This window comes from Chiloscyllium punctatum, chromosome 45 (genome assembly GCF_047496795.1).
Source record: "Chiloscyllium punctatum isolate Juve2018m chromosome 45, sChiPun1.3, whole genome shotgun sequence".
Lineage (NCBI taxonomy): Eukaryota > Metazoa > Chordata > Chondrichthyes > Orectolobiformes > Hemiscylliidae > Chiloscyllium > Chiloscyllium punctatum.
This window is the reverse complement of record NC_092783.1, coordinates 30,961,394-30,976,157: the sequence shown is the minus strand read 5'-3', so window position 1 is coordinate 30,976,157 and position 14,764 is coordinate 30,961,394. Positions and strand designations below refer to the sequence as shown.

Below are 14,764 nucleotides of genomic sequence, written 5' to 3'. Positions count from 1 at the left end.
TACATATCTGACCCAGAGTTCGGGTTGAATTTGCGGTAAGACTGTTTGTTCTAACCTTTGCATTACCGCTTCTGCTATGAGTCCAATGATGGGTGAGCCCATGGGTGTGCCGTTGATTTGTTCATATATTTGGTTGTTGAATGTGAAGTGTGTTGTGAGGCACAGGTCCAGTAGTTTGAGTATGCAGTCTTTGTTGCTAGGTTCTCCGTCTTGTTGTCTGTTCTGTATGTCCAGCAGGTTGGCTATTGTATCTCGGGCTAGGGTTTTGTCGATAGAGGTGGACAATGCTGCTACATTGAATCTTCCTCGTCTATGTGTATATTTTTGCTGATGTCCAAGAATTCCTGTGTTAACTGTATAGAATGTCTGGATCTGCTGATCAGTGTTTCCGTTTCTGTTGTAGTTCTTTAGCCAGTTTGTGTGATGGTGTCCCTGGTAGCGATACAATGGGTCTGAGTGGGATAACTGGTTTGTGCACTTTAGGTAGTCCATAGAATCTGGGGATGGTGTTGCTTTCAGGTTTCATTCTCTGTAGGTCAAACCTGGTTATCTGTCTGTTTTTTTGCAGGTTCCTCAGTGTGTTGTTTATCCTATCGGTGAGCTGTCAAACTCTCTCTTTTGGTGGGTGTTGGTATCTGCAAGTAGTTGTTGCGCTTTCTGGATGTACTCTGCTTTGTCCAGGATGACCGTTATTCTGCCTTTGTCTACTGGTAGTATGATTATGTTCTTATCATCTCTTAGTGTTTTTAGTGCTTCCCTCTTCTTGGTGTTGAGATTGTGTGTTTGTCTTTCCTTATTATCAGGGGTACGATACTTTGTCTCACAGTTTGTCATGCCTCTTCTGTCAGGGGATGAAACGTTTGCAACACAAATTCCCAGCTCGGTGAACAGAACCACAACAATGAGCATCCGAGCTACAAACCTTCTCACAAACTTTGAAAGTAATGTTTACTTTGATTTCCACTGTCAGATGTGTCACATAAAAGCAGTCACTCCATCGTGAACCACATTGTTTAGTTAAAGCTACACATTAAACAACATAGTCCATAATTGATTTTAAAATCACCATTCTTTGAAATTGCCAGCATGATTAAGAATACCTTGGTGCCAACTCCATTTCTCTCAAGGCAAGCACTCTCAAGGCAAGAGCTCTCAATATAAGTTATTTACAAACACTTCACAATTTCGTTGTAAATACTCTAGTCAATTTTAGATGAAGAGAGACAAATATTTATTTTATATTTTAATATATCCTTGCAATGCAGCCTGCAATTCAACATAGTCATCTAAAAGAATGTTGTAATCACATTACCTAAAAATTATCCTAACATCCAATGGATTAATAATTTGAGCTCAGAGTAGAAGATGCAGTAAATAGTTTTTTCCAACAGCTAATATTGGCACTTTAAGGGTGCAAATTAACAAGAACTGCATTCTCTCCAGCTTCCATTCATTGTCCATGCCAACATTACAATTCTTCAAATTCTCCTACATCAAAGGGATTATCATGAAATGCAAAGTACTTCAGTGCACCTATTTCTCAAAATAATATCATATCAATTTACTGCAACTAAGATCAACTTTTGAGAAAGTTGCTTCAAAGAACTGAGCGAATCTCTTGAAAACCAAAGTGAACATCTGACTTTCATATTTTCCCATCACACAGGAATAACTGTTAAGTCACCCAAGCAAGACCGGGCCTGAGATCCGCGATCCAGCGGGGGTGTGAAGGAAAGTACATCAGTGCAATCTGGCTTGGAAATCCAGAAGTTGCTATTTATGATTCAATATTCCTGCTGAGGAACAACTATTCATCCCCACCTCAGAGTACAATCAGCAAGTTATGAGTGCACAAATCTTCATTGTTTTAGTCTCACCACAAAAACCCTTGAATGTGAATGAGGCACATTTGGGTTTCAGTAAGCTTATTAAATTATTAATGGCCCTGAAAAAGCTAATACTTTGCAGAGTTCAAGTTCTATTTTTGTTTAAACAGGAAACATGTTTTTCAAGTCTGTGTATAATAGCTTTGTAATTCATCACTTTCATTTATTTTGCTTTATGAAAAATTAAATTTAAAATATCAGTTTGCTGTCTTTGAGAATACTTTGGTTTGATTGGTTGCTTGCCTTATTTGCTGGCATCACTGCTCTGACGTAACTGAAGATCCTATCAACTATGTGCCAAATTTAAACTGCTATCAGCAAAGGAGAAGTTCACACCATAACGATCTCTCAATCTTTGTGAACGACTGTATTCAAAGGTACTTGAAATCACTGTTAGTTCACCCTGATGAAAACGTCCAGCCTATTATGTTCAACAGCTCAATGTGACTGAAACATGTGTAAACCTCTTTTGCCTTCAATTGCTGTTACACTTCTTCACACAGACTGTGAACTATCGCAATATTCTAACTACATCTGCAGAATGCACTACACATCCTTCATCAGATGGGCCAGTGGGCTGAGGAGTGGCAGACAAGTTGAATTTAGATACATGCGAGGTGCTGCATTTTGGGAAAGCAAATCAGGGCAGGACTTATACACTTAATGGTAAGGACCTAGGGAGTGTTGCTGAACAAAGAGACCTTAAAGTGCAGGTTCATAGCTTCTTGAAAGTGAAGTGACAGGTAGATAGGATAATGAAAAAGGCATTTGGTATGCTTACCTTTATTGGTCAGAGTATTGAGCACAAGTGTTAGGAGGTCATGTTGTGGCTGTACAGGACATTAGTTAGGACAGTTTTGGAATATAGCATGCAATTCTGGTCACCTTCCTATCAGAAGAATATTGTGAAACTTGAAAGGGTTCAAAAAATATTTACAGGGATGTTGCCAGGGTTGAGGATTTGTGCCATAGGGAGAGGCTGAAAAAACTGGGTCTATTTTCCCTGCAGCATCGGAGGCTGAGGGGTGATCTTTAGAGACTTATAAATTCATGAGGGGCATGGATAGGATAAGTAGACAAAGTCTTTTACCTGGGGTGGGGGAGTCCAAAAGTAGAGGGCATTGGTTTTGGGTGAGAGGGGAAAGATGTAAATGAGACCTAAGGGGAAACGTTTTCATGCAGAGGGTGGTATTTGTATGGAATGAGTTGTCAAAGGAAGTGGTAGAGGCTAATACAATTGCAACATCTGATGGTAGGAAGGGATATGGGCTGGTTGCTGGCAAGTGGGACTAGATCAGGTTAGGATATCTGGTCAGCATGGACTGGTTGGACTGAAGGGTCTGTTTCCATGCTGTCCATCTCTGTAACTCAGATAGGAACTGGCAGCCCTTTACTGCACCTTCATGTTCACTTTTTAGATTTTCTACAGTTTGGAAACAGCCCTTGGGGCCAACAAGTCCACACCAACCCTCCAAAGAGCATGACCAATTCCCCTAACCTGCATATCTTTAGATTGTGGTAGGTAACTCACACAGACACAAGGAGAATGTGCAAACTCTACATGGTTGCCCGAGGCTGGAATCAAGCCCAGATCCCTGACACTGTGAGGCAGCAGTGCTGACCACTGACCTACCGTGCCATCCCAAGCAATGTACTTGTTTGTTTCAAACAAGGTTAGTTCTTAACAAAGTTCCTTGCATTTGCATTACTGAAACAGCACAACAGTCCATTCTAACAGTGCCTGAACATCAGGCATGTATTGCAATATCTCCTCCTGAAATTTTAGCTCCAAGTCATGGATGCGTGATTTGAATTTAGCTCATCGCTATGGTGTTTACATTGTTTTGCACCCTCTAATGAGGAGGCAAGATTCAGAAGTTGGTGTCATGGTAACCTCTGTTGGTTTGAGAATTGAACCTATGCTGTCGGTGTCACTATGTATCACAAACCAGCTGTCCAACCAACAGTCATGGACCCCACTTACATGCATTGTCATCCTGTTGTCTGCAGTTTCAAAGTCGTGAAGCTGTTGCAAACTGAGCTCATCATAGAAATAGAAAATATTGTCCATTTCCATCTCATTTACAATGAGTTGTTTTCTTCTGGAGTCAGGGGATTGATAGCTCTGAGGGGCCATGATGGGCTTGTCCAGCAGCTTCAATACCAGACTCCTGCTAACAATTTCCAGTAAATTACCAAACACTGGTAGTAAACTACGAGGGCAGAGGCTGATTCCTTCAGATTCTTGGTTCATAAATACTACTTTAGCCTTGCCACTTTTACAGCGTTTAATTCAAATGTTTATTTTCTTGAATTCTACGCCTGATCCGAGCTTAAATTCACCCAGAACTTACAGATTCACCTCGGCCTCATTTTTTTTAACAAACTTATCAGGTGAAATAGGTAACTAGACACGGAGAAAACCCAAACTGTGCAGCACACACAAAACTAGCCTGTCCTCCCTCTCTGTCGCGTACCAATGAGTTGTTTTCTTCAGGAGTCAGGGGATTGATAGCTCTGAGGGGCCATGTTGGGCTCGTCCAGCAGCTCCAACACCAGACTCCGCTGAATGGTGCACACCACCGAGCGCCTGCGGTCGAACGTGCTGCGAGTGCACACATCAGGGCTCCAAACAGGGACTTGCTGCAGTTGTACACGTGACGGGGAAGAAGGAGAAGCTGCCAAAAGAGGGAAAGAGAAAGAATGGGAAGGAAGAAACAAGGGAGGGCAGTTAGAGGATAAAAACAATCCAGCAGCTTTACTTAATCATGATTTCGTGCTTTCACTAAAAGAAAGCCCCACCCTCTAATTCACTCTCGTTACTTGGTAGCCCCGGATCGCCGAGGCTGCTGCTGCTGTCCTGTTGTCGATTGAGCAGCAGCTACTGGTCAGATGCTGCTGGTTTATCATTCTCCTTCGCCGCCAGCACTTTCCTCCCTTCCCATTCTGCTCCTCAGCCACCGCTCCTGGTGCCACATATTATTTCCCTCCCTGTCCGGCTCTCTCACTCCATCTGAGGATGTTAAAATGCCGCAGAGGGGTCATATCCGTACTTTGCTTCTCTTTCAGGACACATTGAGGATTCAAGTGTGAAACGTTTCACTGCCAAAGGACTTACTGCAGTATCAACTGAAAGCCTGTACTCTTGCAATACAGGCACAACATTTCAGTGGAGGGGGTGGGGGGTTGCTGACTGTATCTCAGAAATAGAGCCTAATGGAGCCACTCGTGTGGATTCCCCTTGTAGCCCCAGGCAGAGGTATTTGCCCTTTCAGAATATGGCCGGTGTTAATTAATATATAATAAGGAGAGAGGGCAGGCTCGGCAAATTTCTCACCCCGCAGTATTGATATAGCCGGTGGAAATTATTTACACCAGAGCAAAAGAATCATAAATTAAAATGGGACAGTCCCTCTCTGTAGTTGGGAAGGGAGGCAATCTGTGAGAAAATATCTGATCAGGAAAATGGTTATAGGGGTTGTAGGCCCCTTTGAGAGATTGGTCATTTTGCTAAATTTTCATACACAATTTAAAAGATATCCAGTTTGAATTTTTGAGTGATTGTGATGGTATGTGTGATGAAAGGTTTCACTTGAATGGCGAATAGATTCCAAAACTACGATTTAGTACTTTTAACTGCGATTGCATTAAAACAATTGACCAGGTGCCAGTGTTGAGTTTTGTGTTGTTTGCCCTTTTACATAGAATAAAGCTACGAATGGTACTCCATACAGACAAATGACATGCAGCAGTCTCTAGATTAAGTGGAGGTAACCGAAGATTCAACTCAATCAGTATTTTCTGAAAACAATATTGTTCCTTTGGTATATCCAGATCACCTTGGCACTCGGTTTTACAATTTTAAAATTAAACGATGTAAAGTTCACTGTAATTCCTCCACTTAATAAGTTGAAGTCTGAGGTGATTTTTCTCAATTTTGGATTTAGATTTTTTTTTGTTAAAGATATCCCCGGCAGAGAAAAACACAACCTGCTCTTGAATTCGATGTTTTCACCTCTTTAAACTGACAGGATAAAGAGGATGTGTCATCCTCTCTGGGCCCATTAAGGGCGTTATTACGCTCCAGAGGGAACCTCACACCAAGGGGAAAAGTGTCACTGAAATGAACTGACCAGGAGTGGTGTGTGAGTCAGTGTAAACAGTGAGCAGTAAAGGGTGACCCATTAGCACCAACTCTGAGCTTTGTACCACCAGCTCTACACTCACTTCCTGCCTCATGCCTCGCGGTCGGCATTGTCTTTCACTTTTATTACACTCCCTCGCTGCCGTTCTCAACCTATTTCCGACCGATAGCAGGTGTCCGTTTAGGACCTGCCCCTTTTTGAAACGGATTCCTGGGAGATCGGCGTCACTCGATGGGGTAGGCTTTTGCCCGAAACGTCGATTTCGCTGCTCCTTGGATGCCTGCCTGAACTGTTGTGCTCTTCCAGCGCCACTCATCCAGGGTAGGATTTACTGCCCATCCCTGATTACCCGACAGATCAGGGGGATGAGTTACTTTCCTGAACCCTTGAACTCCTCAGCACGGAGCTCCAGCCATGAGGCTGCTAGGGAGGGGGTTCCAGGACTTTGATCCAGCGCTAGCGAAGCTACAACGAGATCTTTACAACTCAGAAAGCTGAGATGATAGGAGGGGGATTCGCGGAGCTAGTTTACCGGTGTATCTGCTGCCTTTGCCCTTCTAGATGAATGCAAACAATCACTGGGCTGACTCTGGCAGGATCAGCGGGTGTATTCTGTGCGTAACTAGGAATTCGTTTTCAATCGGATAATTCACAATTAGAGAAATAAATCTTCATTACCAGACTGGGAGCTGTATCCAGGCCTGGACGATGCAAAGTCGGATTCCTAAACAGGGATCCCGCCCTGTGACGCTGACAGGAAACCTTGCCAACTGACTTGTACACACGCTGGTGACTGTCCTTCACTCCATATCCACCTTCAGCAGCAATGTTTTCTCTTTTCCTCCTTCAGCAGAAAAAGAAAAGACAACTGCACTCCAACTCTAGGAGAAGGAGGATCTATTTTCCGTTGGCGTAAAATGAATGAACGGTGACGGCAGAGAATGAGGGTGATGATCAGCTCGTGGAGTGTGTGCGCGCGCGCGTTTGCCACAGCATTCCCTGGTAAGTCAGCAGTGTCTCCACCTCACGTCGTTATTCCCACCAAACTGGGAATGAAGGTGGGAGAATAAAAGCGAATGAGAAGCAGGAGCGCGTGTGGAACAGCGGCACGAAATTGCAGGTCGAACGAAGAGTGACACTACTGCTGGAACGAGATGCAGGATCGCCAAATCATAACAGGCTGCAACAGAACGTTGAGCTGTCTGACCAGCAACACAACTCTGGTAAGAAGATGCAAGTGCGCACTGTTGACACAGCAAGCAGGCACCACTGGGATTCGAACCCAGGATCTCCTGTTTACTAGACAGGCGCTTTAACCATCTAAGCCATGGCGCCACAGCGCGCGCGGTTGGGCGCTGAGTGCACAGGTACAGTTCATTCACCACTTGAAGACAAGGGCTCGTCAACGTGCTTTCCGTCTCGATCTTACTCAGTGAGAATTGCAAAGAAGAGAGAGTTCACGACTCAACATTCTCCACGCAAACGGCACGGAAAAACACAACCTGCTCTTGAATTCGATGTTTTCACCTCTTTAAACTGACAGGATAAAGAGGATGTGTCATCCTCTCTGGGCCCATTAAGGGCGTTATTACGCTCCAGAGGGAACCTCACACCAAGGGGAAAAGTGTCACTGAAATGAACTGACCAGGAGTGGTGTGTGAGTCAGTGTAAACAGTGAGCAGTAAAGGGTGACCCATTAGCACCAACTCTGAGCTTTGTACCACCAGCTCTACACTCACTTCCTGCCTCATGCCTCGCGGTCGGCATTGTCTTTCACTTTTATTACACTCCCTCGCTGCCGTTCTCAACCTATTTCCGACCGATAGCAGGTGTCCGTTTAGGACCTGCCCCTTTTTGAAACGGATTCCTGGGAGATCGGCGTCACTCGATGGGGTAGGCTTTTGCCCGAAACGTCGATTTCGCTGCTCCTTGGATGCCTGCCTGAACTGTTGTGCTCTTCCAGCGCCACTCATCCAGGGTAGGATTTACTGCCCATCCCTGATTACCCGACAGATCAGGGGGATGAGTTACTTTCCTGAACCCTTGAACTCCTCAGCACGGAGCTCCAGCCATGAGGCTGCTAGGGAAGGCGTTCCAGGACTTTGATCCAGCGCTAGCGAAGCTACAACGAGATCTTTACAACTCAGAAAGCTGGGATGATAGGAGGGGGATTCGCGGAGCTAGTTTACCGGTGTATCTGCTGCCTTTGCCCTTCTAGATGAATGCAAACAATCACTGGGCTGACTCTGGCAGGATCAGCGGGTGTATTCTGTGCGTAACTAGGAATTCGTTTTCAATCGGATAATTCACAATTAGAGAAATAAATCTTCATTACCAGACTGGGAGCTGTATCCAGGTCTGGACGATGCAAAGTCGGATTCCTAAACAGGGATCCCGCCCTGTGACGCTGACAGGAAACCTTGCCAACTGACTTGTACACACGCTGGTGACTGTCCTTCACTCCATATCCACCTTCAGCAGCAATGTTTTCTCCTTTTCCTCCTTCAGCAGAAAAAGAAAAGACAACTGCACTCCAACTCTAGGAGAAGGAGGATCTATTTTCCGTTGGCGTAAAATGAATGAACGGTGACGGCAGAGAATGAGGGTGATGATCAGCTCGTGGAGTGTGTGCGCGCGCGCGTTTGCCACAGCATTCCCTGGTAAGTCAGCAGTGTCTCCACCTCACGTCGTTATTCCCACCAAACTGGGAATGAAGGTGGGAGAATAAAAGCGAATGAGAAGCAGGAGCGCGTGTGGAACAGCGGCACGAAATTGCAGGTCGAACGAAGAGTGACACTACTGCTGGAACGAGATGCAGGATCGCCAAATCATAACAGGCTGCAACAGAACGTTGAGCTGTCTGACCAGCAACACAACTGTGGTAAGAAGATGCAAGTGCGCACTGTTGGCACAGCAAGCAGGCACCACTGGGATTCGAACCCAGGATCTCCTGTTTACTAGACAGGCGCTTTAACCATCTAAGCCATGGCGCCACAGCGCGCGCGGTTGGGCGCTGAGTGCACAGGTACAGTTCATTCACCACTTGAAGACAAGGGCTCGTCAACGTGCTTTCCGTCTCGATCTTACTCAGTGAGAATTGCAAAGAAGAGAGAGTTCACGACTCAACATTCTCCACGCAAACGGCACGGAAAAACACAACCTGCTCTTGAATTCGATGTTTTCACCTCTTTAAACTGACAGGATAAAGAGGATGTGTCATCCTCTCTGGGCCCATTAAGGGCGTTATTACGCTCCAGAGGGAACCTCACACCAAGGGGAAAAGTGTCACTGAAATGAACTGACCAGGAGTGGTGTGTGAGTCAGTGTAAACAGTGAGCAGTAAAGGGTGACCCATTAGCACCAACTCTGAGCTTTGTACCACCAGCTCTACACTCACTTCCTGCCTCATGCCTCGCGGTCGGCATTGTCTTTCACTTTTATTACACTCCCTCGCTGCCGTTCTCAACCTATTTCCGACCGATAGCAGGTGTCCGTTTAGGACCTGCCCCTTTTTGAAACGGATTCCTGGGAGATCGGCGTCACTCGATGGGGTAGGCTTTTGCCCGAAACGTCGATTTTGCTGCTCCTTGGATGCCTGCCTGAACTGTTGTGCTCTTCCAGCGCCACTCATCCAGGGTAGGATTTACTGCCCATCCCTGATTACCCGACAGATCAGGGGGATGAGTTACTTTCCTGAACCCTTGAACTCCTCAGCACGGAGCTCCAGCCATGAGGCTGCTAGGGAAGGCGTTCCAGGACTTTGATCCAGCGCTAGCGAAGCTACAACGAGATCTTTACAACTCAGAAAGCTGAGATGATAGGAGGGGGATTCGCGGAGCTAGTTTACCGGTGTATCTGCTGCCTTTGCCCTTCTAGATGAATGCAAACAATCACTGGGCTGACTCTGGCAGGATCAGCGGGTGTATTCTGTGCGTAACTAGGAATTCGTTTTCAATCGGATAATTCACAATTAGAGAAATAAATCTTCATTACCAGACTGGGAGCTGTATCCAGGTCTGGACGATGCAAAGTCGGATTCCTAAACAGGGATCCCGCCCTGTGACGCTGACAGGAAACCTTGCCAACTGACTTGTACACACGCTGGTGACTGTCCTTCACTCCATATCCACCTTCAGCAGCAATGTTTTCTCTTTTCCTCCTTCAGCAGAAAAAGAAAAGACAACTGCACTCCAACTCTAGGAGAAGGAGGATCTATTTTCCGTTGGCGTAAAATGAATGAACGGTGACGGCAGAGAATGAGGGTGATGATCAGCTCGTGGAGTGTGTGCGCGCGCGCGTTTGCCACAGCATTCCCTGGTAAGTCAGCAGTGTCTCCACCTCACGTCGTTATTCCCACCAAACTGGGAATGAAGGTGGGAGAATAAAAGCGAATGAGAAGCAGGAGCGCGTGTGGAACAGCGGCACGAAATTGCAGGTAGAACGAAGAGTGACACTACTGCTGGAACGCCAAATCATAACAGGCTGCAACAGAACGTTGAGCTGTCTGACCAGCAACACAACTGTGGTAAGAAGATGCAAGTGCGCACTGTTGGCACAGCAAGCAGGCACCACTGGGATTCGAACCCAGGATCTCCTGTTTACTAGACAGGCGCTTTAACCATATAAGCCATGGCGCCACAGCGCGCGCGGTTGGGCGTTGAGTGCACAGGTACAGTTTATTCACCACTTGAAGACAAGGGCTCTTCAACGTGCTTTCCGTCTCGATCTTACTCAGTGAGAATTGCAAAGAAGAGAGAGTTCACGACTCAACATTCTCCACGCAAACGGCACGGAAAAACACAACCTGCTCTTGAATTCGATGTTTTCACCTCTTTAAACTGACAGGATAAAGAGGATGTGTCATCCTCTCTGGGCCCATTAAGGGCGTTATTACGCTCCAGAGGGAACCTCACACCAAGGGGAAAAGTGTCACTGAAATGAACTGACCAGGAGTGGTGTGTGAGTCAGTGTAAACAGTGAGCAGTAAAGGGTGACCCATTAGCACCAACTCTGAGCTTTGTACCACCAGCTCTACACTCACTTCCTGCCTCATGCCTCGCGGTCGGCATTGTCTTTCACTTTTATTACACTCCCTCGCTGCCGTTCTCAACCTATTTCCGACCGATAGCAGGTGTCCGTTTAGGACCTGCCCCTTTTTGAAACGGATTCCTGGGAGATCGGCGTCACTCGATGGGGTAGGCTTTTGCCCGAAACGTCGATTTCGCTGCTCCTTGGATGCCTGCCTGAACTGTTGTGCTCTTCCAGCGCCACTCATCCAGGGTAGGATTTACTGCCCATCCCTGATTACCCGACAGATCAGGGGGATGAGTTACTTTCCTGAACCCTTGAACTCCTCAGCACGGAGCTCCAGCCATGAGGCTGCTAGGGAAGGCGTTCCAGGACTTTGATCCAGCGCTAGCGAAGCTACAACGAGATCTTTACAACTCAGAAAGCTGGGATGATAGGAGGGGGATTCGCGGAGCTAGTTTACCGGTGTATCTGCTGCCTTTGCCCTTCTAGATGAATGCAAACAATCACTGGGCTGACTCTGGCAGGATCAGCGGGTGTATTCTGTGCGTAACTAGGAATTCGTTTTCAATCGGATAATTCACAATTAGAGAAATAAATCTTCATTACCAGACTGGGAGCTGTATCCAGGTCTGGACGATGCAAAGTCGGATTCCTAAACAGGGATCCCGCCCTGTGACGCTGACAGGAAACCTTGCCAACTGACTTGTACACACGCTGGTGACTGTCCTTCACTCCATATCCACCTTCAGCAGCAATGTTTTCTCCTTTTCCTCCTTCAGCAGAAAAAGAAAAGACAACTGCACTCCAACTCTAGGAGAAGGAGGATCTATTTTCCGTTGGCGTAAAATGAATGAACGGTGACGGCAGAGAATGAGGGTGATGATCAGCTCGTGGAGTGTGTGCGCGCGCGCGTTTGCCACAGCATTCCCTGGTAAGTCAGCAGTGTCTCCACCTCACGTCGTTATTCCCACCAAACTGGGAATGAAGGTGGGAGAATAAAAGCGAATGAGAAGCAGGAGCGCGTGTGGAACAGCGGCACGAAATTGCAGGTCGAACGAAGAGTGACACTACTGCTGGAACGAGATGCAGGATCGCCAAATCATAACAGGCTGCAACAGAACGTTGAGCTGTCTGACCAGCAACACAACTGTGGTAAGAAGATGCAAGTGCGCACTGTTGGCACAGCAAGCAGGCACCACTGGGATTCGAACCCAGGATCTCCTGTTTACTAGACAGGTGCTTTAACCATCTAAGCCATGGCGCCACAGCGCGCGCGGTTGGGCGCTGAGTGCACAGGTACAGTTCATTCACCACTTGAAGACAAGGGCTCGTCAACGTGCTTTCCGTCTCGATCTTACTCAGTGAGAATTGCAAAGAAGAGAGAGTTCACGACTCAACATTCTCCACGCAAACGGCACGGAAAAACACAACCTGCTCTTGAATTCGATGTTTTCACCTCTTTAAACTGACAGGATAAAGAGGATGTGTCATCCTCTCTGGGCCCATTAAGGGCGTTATTACGCTCCAGAGGGAACCTCACACCAAGGGGAAAAGTGTCACTGAAATGAACTGACCAGGAGTGGTGTGTGAGTCAGTGTAAACAGTGAGCAGTAAAGGGTGACCCATTAGCACCAACTCTGAGCTTTGTACCACCAGCTCTACACTCACTTCCTGCCTCATGCCTCGCGGTCGGCATTGTCTTTCACTTTTATTACACTCCCTCGCTGCCGTTCTCAACCTATTTCCGACCGATAGCAGGTGTCCGTTTAGGACCTGCCCCTTTTTGAAACGGATTCCTGGGAGATCGGCGTCACTCGATGGGGTAGGCTTTTGCCCGAAACGTCGATTTTGCTGCTCCTTGGATGCCTGCCTGAACTGTTGTGCTCTTCCAGCGCCACTCATCCAGGGTAGGATTTACTGCCCATCCCTGATTACCCGACAGATCAGGGGGATGAGTTACTTTCCTGAACCCTTGAACTCCTCAGCACGGAGCTCCAGCCATGAGGCTGCTAGGGAAGGCGTTCCAGGACTTTGATCCAGCGCTAGCGAAGCTACAACGAGATCTTTACAACTCAGAAAGCTGAGATGATAGGAGGGGGATTCGCGGAGCTAGTTTACCGGTGTATCTGCTGCCTTTGCCCTTCTAGATGAATGCAAACAATCACTGGGCTGACTCTGGCAGGATCAGCGGGTGTATTCTGTGCGTAACTAGGAATTCGTTTTCAATCGGATAATTCACAATTAGAGAAATAAATCTTCATTACCAGACTGGGAGCTGTATCCAGGTCTGGACGATGCAAAGTCGGATTCCTAAACAGGGATCCCGCCCTGTGACGCTGACAGGAAACCTTGCCAACTGACTTGTACACACGCTGGTGACTGTCCTTCACTCCATATCCACCTTCAGCAGCAATGTTTTCTCTTTTCCTCCTTCAGCAGAAAAAGAAAAGACAACTGCACTCCAACTCTAGGAGAAGGAGGATCTATTTTCCGTTGGCGTAAAATGAATGAACGGTGACGGCAGAGAATGAGGGTGATGATCAGCTCGTGGAGTGTGTGCGCGCGCGCGTTTGCCACAGCATTCCCTGGTAAGTCAGCAGTGTCTCCACCTCACGTCGTTATTCCCACCAAACTGGGAATGAAGGTGGGAGAATAAAAGCGAATGAGAAGCAGGAGCGCGTGTGGAACAGCGGCACGAAATTGCAGGTAGAACGAAGAGTGACACTACTGCTGGAACGCCAAATCATAACAGGCTGCAACAGAACGTTGAGCTGTCTGACCAGCAACACAACTGTGGTAAGAAGATGCAAGTGCGCACTGTTGGCACAGCAAGCAGGCACCACTGGGATTCGAACCCAGGATCTCCTGTTTACTAGACAGGCGCTTTAACCATATAAGCCATGGCGCCACAGCGCGCGCGGTTGGGCGTTGAGTGCACAGGTACAGTTTATTCACCACTTGAAGACAAGGGCTCTTCAACGTGCTTTCCGTCTCGATCTTACTCAGTGAGAATTGCAAAGAAGAGAGAGTTCACGACTCAACATTCTCCACGCAAACGGCACGGAAAAACACAACCTGCTCTTGAATTCGATGTTTTCACCTCTTTAAACTGACAGGATAAAGAGGATGTGTCATCCTCTCTGGGCCCATTAAGGGCGTTATTACGCTCCAGAGGGAACCTCACACCAAGGGGAAAAGTGTCACTGAAATGAACTGACCAGGAGTGGTGTGTGAGTCAGTGTAAACAGTGAGCAGTAAAGGGTGACCCATTAGCACCAACTCTGAGCTTTGTACCACCAGCTCTACACTCACTTCCTGCCTCATGCCTCGCGGTCGGCATTGTCTTTCACTTTTATTACACTCCCTCGCTGCCGTTCTCAACCTATTTCCGACCGATAGCAGGTGTCCGTTTAGGACCTGCCCCTTTTTGAAACGGATTCCTGGGAGATCGGCGTCACTCGATGGGGTAGGCTTTTGCCCGAAACGTCGATTTCGCTGCTCCTTGGATGCCTGCCTGAACTGTTGTGCTCTTCCAGCGCCACTCATCCAGGGTAGGATTTACTGCCCATCCCTGATTACCCGACAGATCAGGGGGATGAGTTACTTTCCTGAACCCTTGAACTCCTCAGCACGGAGCTCCAGCCATGAGGCTGCTAGGGAAGGCGTTCCAGGACTTTGATCCAGCGCTAGCGAAGCTACAAC

The 14,764-nt window shown here is 47.1% G+C and overlaps 2 long non-coding RNA genes and 5 other non-coding genes across 10 annotated transcripts in view; 1 reads left to right on the top strand and 6 right to left on the bottom strand.

The window, feature by feature from the left end:
• LOC140467267 (uncharacterized) overlaps positions 1–2,086 on the top strand; it is a 181,300-nt gene extending 179,214 nt beyond the window's left edge. For all 4 annotated transcript variants that reach the window (XR_011955378.1, XR_011955377.1, XR_011955376.1 and 1 more), the window contains one exon: positions 1,667–2,086. This is a non-coding gene — a long non-coding RNA (uncharacterized lncRNA). The remainder of the gene's footprint in view (positions 1–1,666) is intronic.
• Positions 1–4,524, bottom strand: part of LOC140467268 (uncharacterized) — an 82,838-nt gene extending 78,314 nt beyond the window's left edge. Inside the window, exon 1 of the long non-coding RNA XR_011955379.1 lies at positions 4,364–4,524. This is a non-coding gene — a long non-coding RNA (uncharacterized lncRNA). The remainder of the gene's footprint in view (positions 1–4,363) is intronic.
• Positions 4,525–7,292: 2,768 nt separating this feature from the next.
• Positions 7,293–7,366, bottom strand: trnat-agu (transfer RNA threonine (anticodon AGU)). The gene has a single exon. It is a non-coding gene; the product is annotated as a tRNA-Thr (tRNA).
• A 1,584-nt stretch (positions 7,367–8,950) lies between these two features.
• Positions 8,951–9,024, bottom strand: trnat-agu (transfer RNA threonine (anticodon AGU)). Its single transcript has one exon. It is a non-coding gene; the product is annotated as a tRNA-Thr (tRNA).
• Positions 9,025–10,594: 1,570 nt separating this feature from the next.
• On the bottom strand, positions 10,595–10,668 carry trnat-agu (transfer RNA threonine (anticodon AGU)). Its single transcript has one exon. It is a non-coding gene; the product is annotated as a tRNA-Thr (tRNA).
• Positions 10,669–12,252: 1,584 nt separating this feature from the next.
• On the bottom strand, positions 12,253–12,326 carry trnat-agu (transfer RNA threonine (anticodon AGU)). The gene has a single exon. It is a non-coding gene; the product is annotated as a tRNA-Thr (tRNA).
• A 1,570-nt stretch (positions 12,327–13,896) lies between these two features.
• trnat-agu (transfer RNA threonine (anticodon AGU)) lies at positions 13,897–13,970 on the bottom strand. The gene has a single exon. It is a non-coding gene; the product is annotated as a tRNA-Thr (tRNA).
• Between the last annotated feature and the right edge of the window lie 794 nt (positions 13,971–14,764).